This window comes from Medicago sativa, chromosome 1 (genome assembly GCF_051527215.1).
Source record: "Medicago sativa cultivar Bolivia chromosome 1, Bolivia_mono, whole genome shotgun sequence".
In the NCBI taxonomy this organism is placed as follows: Eukaryota; Viridiplantae; Streptophyta; class Magnoliopsida; order Fabales; family Fabaceae; genus Medicago; species Medicago sativa.
The window spans coordinates 53,550,759-53,558,879 of NC_140749.1; the positions used below are offsets into that span (position 1 = coordinate 53,550,759).

Below are 8,121 nucleotides of genomic sequence, written 5' to 3' on the forward strand. Positions count from 1 at the left end.
CAAGGCACCTTCCACCATATATTTATTCCTAAAATAAAATAAAACACAATTTGAAGTAAAATATTCTAAACTAAAATAAAATGCAATAAAATAAAATCAAATCTAAAATAAAACTAAACTAAATAAGGCAATAAATAATACTATCTATGACTCATCAAACTCCCCCACACTTGAATCTTTGCTTGTCCTCAAGCAAAAGGCAGCAAGCATAGCAGCAACGAAGATTGATTTATGGCAATATTAAGAACATAAGTCTCAAAGAAAGGTTTTGCCTCAAGTACACTAATTTCAATTTCAAACACTTCTCATGAACCTATTCTACCCAACATCAAGTCTCAAGTGAGTGTGTGTGTGCAGTCCAACCCTTTTCTTGCTCCTGTATAAGACAGATATTATGAGGAATAGGTTCTATCCCTAGTGCTAAAGTAACCGAGAAAAGTCCTTTCTTGATTTCATATAAGAGTGATGGGAATTTGAGTTAAAATTAGATATAACAATTAAGCACAAAGGGGCTGCAGATGCTTAGGGGCTATCTATCCTCGTAGGAAGTCTTCTCGGATGTAATTGTCCTTTCCCCCTAGATTCAAAATCACCCTAAGCAGTGCTGCAAAATTATTTATTTGTTTCATCTCCGCGTAGGAAGTCTTTTTGGATGTAATTGTCCTTTCCCCCTAGCATTGATGAATTTGTTTCACTTTAAGTTCAAATTAAGGAGTCACCACCACAATTAGGAAGTTAGGATGTAATTGTCCTTTCCCCCATATGTTGGTGCCATTCTCCCGCCCCATTTAACATTAACAAATTAATAAGAATATAACAATTAAGAACAATTTGATTAATTTTCCCACACAAACTTATACTACTTTTACTCTTAAGACTTTAAAGGGTCTAAGTTAACACTAAAGATAGAACGTGTTCCTTAAAATACCTATTCATACATTTACTCAAGGATTGCAACTGGGTGCTTTTCTCATTGGAGAATTTTCACAATAAAACATGATATGGGTATAGCAAGAACATAAGAAACACAAGAAACTATTTTCATGTACAAGAAGCAACCTTTAGAGAAGAGACAAAACAAAAATTTTCATGCCATATTTATATTAAAAACAAGCTACTTAGTCATGCCTCTTGCTATAAAAACAAAACAAAAGAATAAAGTTCAAGGGAGTTTGGACACTACGACTCTAGACACTTTATTAGGCCCCCCCCACACTTAGGGGAAGCATTGTCCTCAATGATTCAAAAGAAAAAGAAATTAAAAGAAGAAGAAGAAGTAAGAAGAAGATGGAGTAGAAGAGGTAGAAGAAGAGGGGGAGAAAGAGTGAAGAGAAAAGAAGAGAGGGAAGAGGAAAGCTCACATTTTATTGAGGTCCGTAAGGAGGACCTTGGAGGTTGAATTGGTGCATCATCCTTCGGAGCATTTCATTGTTTTCTTCCGACAAGCGGTTGCCTCTTTGGACATCATTTCGTAGCCCCAAAAGTTCCACACCTTGCCTTTGTTGCTCGGTGCTTATCCTCTCCACCTCAGTTTGCATCCATGCCCATCTTTCATCATTATTAAGTTCTCCGGCATTATGGTCATGGTGCTCCTCCTCATGGTGCAAGTTAGCACCTTCTCCTTCATCATGTTGCTCAGGTACCTGTTCATTATCAACATACAACAAATTCTCCTCCACCGCGGTGTTAGTCCGAGATGGGTTAGGAAGCAAAAATAGAATAGGCACATTGAGTTTAAGGGCATATTGCATGGGTGGATGATGTGTGATAAATTTCATAGAGATTAATGTCTCTATGTTAAGCCTATTGTTGCCCTGAATTTCATTTATCCCCTCCTCCTCGCTTACTCCAAACTTCCTAGCAATGAACGTAATAACACCTCCCACCACTATGTCAGCTACAAGATTAGGCTTAGTTCCTATTGATGCGAGGTAGTCAAGTATGTAAAAACAAGTATTCACGGGATTATTAGTAAGCATAGCCCAAAGCATAAAGATTTCATCCGTCCTACATGTTCCTACTTCTTTCCTACCCCAAATGGTACAAGCCATTACTCACTGAAGGTACCTAAGGACTGGGTTGTGGATGTTACTAGCCTTGTTGGATCGTGGAACATATTGGTTTCTACCGGTGATGCGTGTCCAAAAGCTAGCAGGGTTATAGTCTTCCGGCTTTAGAGCTTGATTCCAAGAGTCATGGATGAACCCCGCATTTGCGAAGCCCATTTCATTGCAAAAATTTTCAAGGGACATCTCGTAATCAATATTCAAAAGCCGGAAGGAGACTCTATGATCGGGGTCATCTAAATTCAACTTATCTTTCGTGAATTGTATAGAACTTAAAAACTCATAAGTAAAATTTTCATACCCTCTCATAGGACTAAGCAGCTCACCCCATCCTAATCTATTCAGCAATTCAAAAGCATTGTCCCTAATCCCTAAAGTATTCATAGTAGGAGGATGAGGGTACCTACAAGGATGCAAAGGTTTAGAGATAAGGATTTTATACCTTTCTTTTTGGTTGTTATCCTTGAAGGTGATGCCATGATTCTTTGCCGGTGCTCTTTTCTTTGACGGTGGTCCTCCGGAGGATGTTGCCGGTTCCTTGCCGCTCCTTCGTGAAGCCATTAGAACTTTGACCTTGGTTTGACTTTGGGGTTTTGGTGAAGGTTAGGGTTTTGATGAGAATTTGAGTGGAAAGGGTTGGTTTTGGAATGGGGTTGATGTTTGAGTAAGGTTTATGGGTTTAGTTATGGAGATTGGTTGAGGTTTTGTGGTGATTGGGTTAGGTTTTGAAGGATTAGGGTTTTGGTGAATTATGGGTTTGGGTGGATGAAAGTTGTTTTTGATTGGTGATTTTTGTTTTGGATGAAGTTTGTGATTGATTGGTGAAAGAATGGAGTAGATTGATGAAGAATTGAGTGAGATATGGAGGTTTGAAGGTTTGAAGGTTATGGAGGTTTAGAGAGAAGTTTGAAGGTAGAGAGAGGTTTGTGGTTTGAGAATGAATGGAGAAGAAGAAGAAAAATTTGGTTTAAAAAGGCCAGAACACGGGCACGGCCGTGCCAACCTTGGCACGGGCCGTGCCAACTTTCTGTGGCTCCCAACCTTCTTTTCTTCAAATACACTGGCACGGCCGTGCCAGATCCAGCACGGGCCGTGCCAACACTCTGGTCAGAGGGACTTCAAAATTTTTCATTTTCTTGATTTTTCTCGAATCATACTTGGACAATTACCTACAAAACAAATTAAAACAAAGAAAAACAAAACAAAAACAATTAAATGCGTGGGTTGCCTCCCACGAAGCGCTCTTTTAATGTCATTAGCTTGACGGTTAGAAAGAGTCCTTAGAATGGATCAAAGATATCATGTTGTGTAGATGGCGCTATAAAACGTTCTTTCACAACATGATCGTTAAGCATGCAACAAGAGTAAAGAGCGGGACCTTTCATAACGTTTTCCAACTCAAATCCTACCATCTTATCACTCACTTGAAAGACGATCCTACCAAGTTTCATGGTAGAACGATCAGCTATTTTTAATTCCATCTCGGTAGGTTTCAACTCTCCTATCCCTATCCTTTTAAGCAGGGACAAAGGCAGCAAACTAACACTAGCTCCTAAGTCACATAAGGCTTTGTTTATGGATTCATTCCCAATTTCACATGGTATGGCAAAGCTACCTGGATCTCTAAGCTTAGGGGGTGCTTCTTGGATGATTGCACTAGTTTCCTTAGCCAAGGCTATTGTCTCATTATGCTCTATAGCCCTTTTCTTTGAAAAAATTTCCTTTAAAAACTTGGCATAAAGAGGCATCCTAGACAAAGCTTCAGCAAAGGGAAGTTTAATGCAAATCTTCCTAAGTATGTTAACAAATTTTTCAAATTTACCCTCTAGTTTAAGCTTTTCGGGATTTAAGGGGGATGGAGTTTTGTTTTCTTCAAGTGGTTTAGCTTCTTCTATCACAACTTTATCACCTAAGGGCTTGACATTTTCTTTCCCAATGTTTTTAACCTTAGCAAAAGTTTCACCTAACTTACTACCCCTAAAAGATATGACATTAACTTGGGCTTTGGGGTTGGCTTCGGTTTGACCAGGAAAGATTCCCGGTGTTTGGGAAGATGTAGCCACTTGTTGGGCTATTTGGGCGATTTGTGTTTCAAGCATTTTAGAGTGAGTAGCAATAGAATCAACCTTGGTATTGAGCTTGGAAAGAGAATCATTCAGAAATCCAGTTTGGTTTTTAAGTTCTTGGAGTTGTTTGTTTTGGTTGGCAATAGAATTTTCCAACAAAATTTCCAAATTGGATTTTTGAGTGAATCTTTGGTTGTTTGCATAACCGGGTGGTGCTACTTGTCCATAGAGATTTTGGTTTTTATAAAAATTTTGATTTTGTCGCATCCCTTGGTTGTATTGAGCATAATTCATTTGCTCAACACCATTAGTAGCACTACCTAGTTGGCAATCAACACCAGCATGACCAGCTATACCACATATTTCACAAGAAGGAGTAGATGCAGAATTGATAGCACTAACATTGAATTTTTCAAGTTTTTCAGTTAGTGTATCAATTTTAGAGGCAAGGTGATCATAGTTAGAGACTTCGTGTATACCTGCCTCCTTTTTGGAGGATGAAGAACTAGAGATGGCTCTCTCGTCGGTCCATTTGTAATGATTTTGAGCCATGTCTTCAATTAGGGCATACGCCTCCGTGTAGTTTTTGTTCATAAGTGCTCCACCTGCAGCTGCATCAACAGACATCTTAGTGGTATAAGACAAGCCATTATAAAAAGTGTGGACTATAAGCCACTTCTCTAGGCCATGGTGGGGACAAAGTCTTAGCATTTCTTTGAAACGCTCCCACGCCTCATAGAGAGATTCCCCATCTTTTTGATTGAACCGTGTGATTTGGTCTCTAAGTTTAGCGGTTTTAGATGGTGGAAAGAAACGGGCAAGGAATGCTTGCCTCATCTGATCCCATGAAGTAATGGAACCGACTTCGAGGGAATGGAACCAAGCGCTAGCTCTATCCCTTAAGGAAAAGGGAAAGAGATGAAGTCTTACGGCCTCTTGGTTCTCCTTCATGGTTCCACTAATTCGTAGGAAAACAGAGATGTGAAGATTGGGATCCTCTATGGGGGATCCCGAGAATTGGTTTTGCTGCACCAAGTTAAGTAGGGCAGGCTTGATTTCAAAGTTGTCATCCTCAACCGTTGGGTACACAATAACAGCTTGTGGCTCAGCCGTAGACGGCGTTGCATACTCTTTGAGAGTGCGATTGGCCATGGCGGTGTTATTTTGTGCTGCTCTCCTCCTTCTATGTAAGAACCTTTCGATCTCGGGTATGAATACCGCTTGATTTCTAGTTCTTCGCATACAAGGTTGAGAACCCAAGAAGTTAACGATAACAGAAAAATAAAAAGTTTAAAAAAATAAAAAGAAAAAGAAAAGAGAAAGAAGAAGAGAGAATTCTAATCACTAAGAAAAAGCTAATCAAATTAGTTAACTCCCCGGCAACGGCGCCAAAAACTTGATAGAGCCAAACCGCAAGCGCACGGCCTATCGAAGTAATAGTAGTAAGTAGAGTATCGTTCCGCTAGGGAGTTGGTCAATTTAATTAACTTTTAATGAATGATTAGAGGAGAGAAAGTTGATTAGAAAGGGTTTGATTGCTGAAGGTAAAAACAATAATAATAAAGGGGCCTTAGGATCATTGGTTCATCTTAATAACTAATCCTTCACTAGACAAAACCTAAACTTCTAATTTCATGGTTTACACACTAATTTCTAAAGACCGGTTTCCCTTAGCCCCTCACCTTTCCGATGAAAGTCCGGTGAGAGTTTACTTCTAGCAACCAAGCCTATTTCACTGACATGATTACTAGAAGATGCATAGAGGATTGAAACTACTCTTTGTCTCAATAGTTGCAAAGACTATTTCACTGTTTTGCAACTATTGTCTAGATTCACTTGTTCCAACATCAAGACTCCGCTCTCGCTTTATGAATTGATGTTTGGGATGATGGATTAACGATTATCAAACCCTCCGCTTTCGCTTCCACAGTTTGATAATTGTTAATCCACGTTAAGACGGTGAATCTAGATTAGAAATTAGGGTTACATAGAAATTAGGGTTTAGACATGTTTTGTTTAGGACTGAGTCATTAGACTCCCCAATAATCCTAAGACTAAGAAGTCTACTCACTCATGTTCATCGTAGACATGGAGGAAGAAGAGAGAAATACGGTAAAATAAATTGCAAAGAAAGTAAAAGAGAAATAAAAGACTTTTATTAAAATTGCAATTGAAATAAACAAAGTAAAGGATGATTGTTTATGGTGGAGAGCTACTCTATTTATAGCTTTACATTCGACTTAGAAACTAAGCAACTAAAAGGATAAAACGGTAAAGCTGCAACAGGGTAACTTGGCCTTGAAGAAAAAGCAGCAAAAGTGGTTCTGGGGACGGGCACGGCCGTGCCACATGTTGGCACGGGCCGTGCCAAGCTTCTGGTAAGGGGAAATGTATTTTTGCCCCGTATCTTCGTATTCTTGCGCTGTATTTTGCTCCAGTCCTCTTTCTTTTGCTCCAAGGCACCTTCCACCATATATTTATTCCTAAAATAAAATAAAACACAATTTGAAGTAAAATATTCTAAACTAAAATAAAATGCAATAAAATAAAATCAAATCTAAAATAAAACTAAACTAAATAAGGCAATAAATAATACTATCTATGACTCATCATGTATTCGGTAAAATGGAAGTATTGGAATGATCCTTATCGCAAAAATGAGATTTTAACCTATATGGTTAAAAGCTTGATAAATATAAATGTTGAATTTGTCCCTCGATGTCCTTTGATGCATAACATAATATTTGAACCTATTTGGCTCTAAATTTGGTAAACAGAGAGTAATAAGATGACCCTTGTCGTAAAAACGAGATTTTCGCTTATATGGTTACAAGTTTGATAAATACGAAGGCTGAACATGTCCCTCGATGTTCCTTGATGCGAAACATGATATGTGAACCTTTTCGGTTTCGTATTCGGTAAAATGAAAGTATTGAAATGTCCCTTGTCGTGAAAACGAGATTTGAGCCTATATGGTTACAATTTTGATAAATATGAAGGTTGAACTTGTTCCTCGATGTCCCTTGATTTAAAACATGATATGTGAACCTATTTGGTTTTGTATTCGGTAAAATGAAAGTATTGGAATGTCTCTTGTCGCGAAAATGAGATTTTGGTCTATATGCCTACAAGTTCGATAAATGGGAAGTTTGAACTTGTCCCTTGATGTCCCTGGATGCAAACATGATATGTGAACCTATTTGGTTTTGTATTCGGTAAAATGAAAGTATTGGAATGACCCTTGTCGCGAAAATGAGATTTTGGTATATATGCCTACAAGTTTGATGAATGGGATGTTTGAACTTATCCCTTGATGCGAAACATGATATGAGAACCTATTTGGTTTTGTATTCGGTAAAATGAAAGTATTGGAATGACTATGTCAGGAAAATGAGATTTTAGCCTATATGGTTAAAAGCTTGATAAATATAAATGTTGAATTTGTCCCTCGATGTCCTTTGATGCATAACATAATATTTGAACCTATTTGGCTTTAAATTTGGTAAACAGAGAGTAATGAGATGACCCTTGTCGCAAAAACGAGATTTTTGCTTATATGGTTACAAGTTTGATAAATACGAAGGCTGAACACGTCCCTCGATGTTCCTTGATGCGAAACATGATATGTGAACCTTTTTGGTTTCGTATTCGGTAAAATGAAAGTATTGAAATGTCCCTTGTCGTGAAAACGAGATTTGAGCCTATATGGTTACAATTTTGATAAATATGAAGGTTGAACTTGTCCCTCGATGTCTCTTGATTTAAAACATGATATTTGAACCTATTTGGTTTTAAATTCGGTAAAATGAAACTATTGAAATGACCCTTGTTGCGAAAATGAGATTTTAGCTTATATGGTTACAAGTTTGATAAATGGGAAGTTTGAACTTGTCCCTTAACGTCCCTTTTTGCGAAACATGATATTTGAACTTCTTTTGTTTTAAATTTGGTAAATTCAACACATGCATTTTCTCTACTATCATATTGTG

At 38.0% G+C, this 8,121-nt stretch overlaps 1 non-coding gene across 1 annotated transcript; it reads left to right on the forward strand.

Annotated features, from left to right (window-relative positions):
- Positions 1-4,814: 4,814 nt before the first annotated feature.
- Positions 4,815-4,921, forward strand: LOC146955357 (small nucleolar RNA R71). Its single transcript, XR_015025117.1, has one exon. It is a non-coding gene; the product is annotated as a small nucleolar RNA R71 (small nucleolar RNA).
- The last annotated feature ends 3,200 nt before the right edge of the window (positions 4,922-8,121 follow it).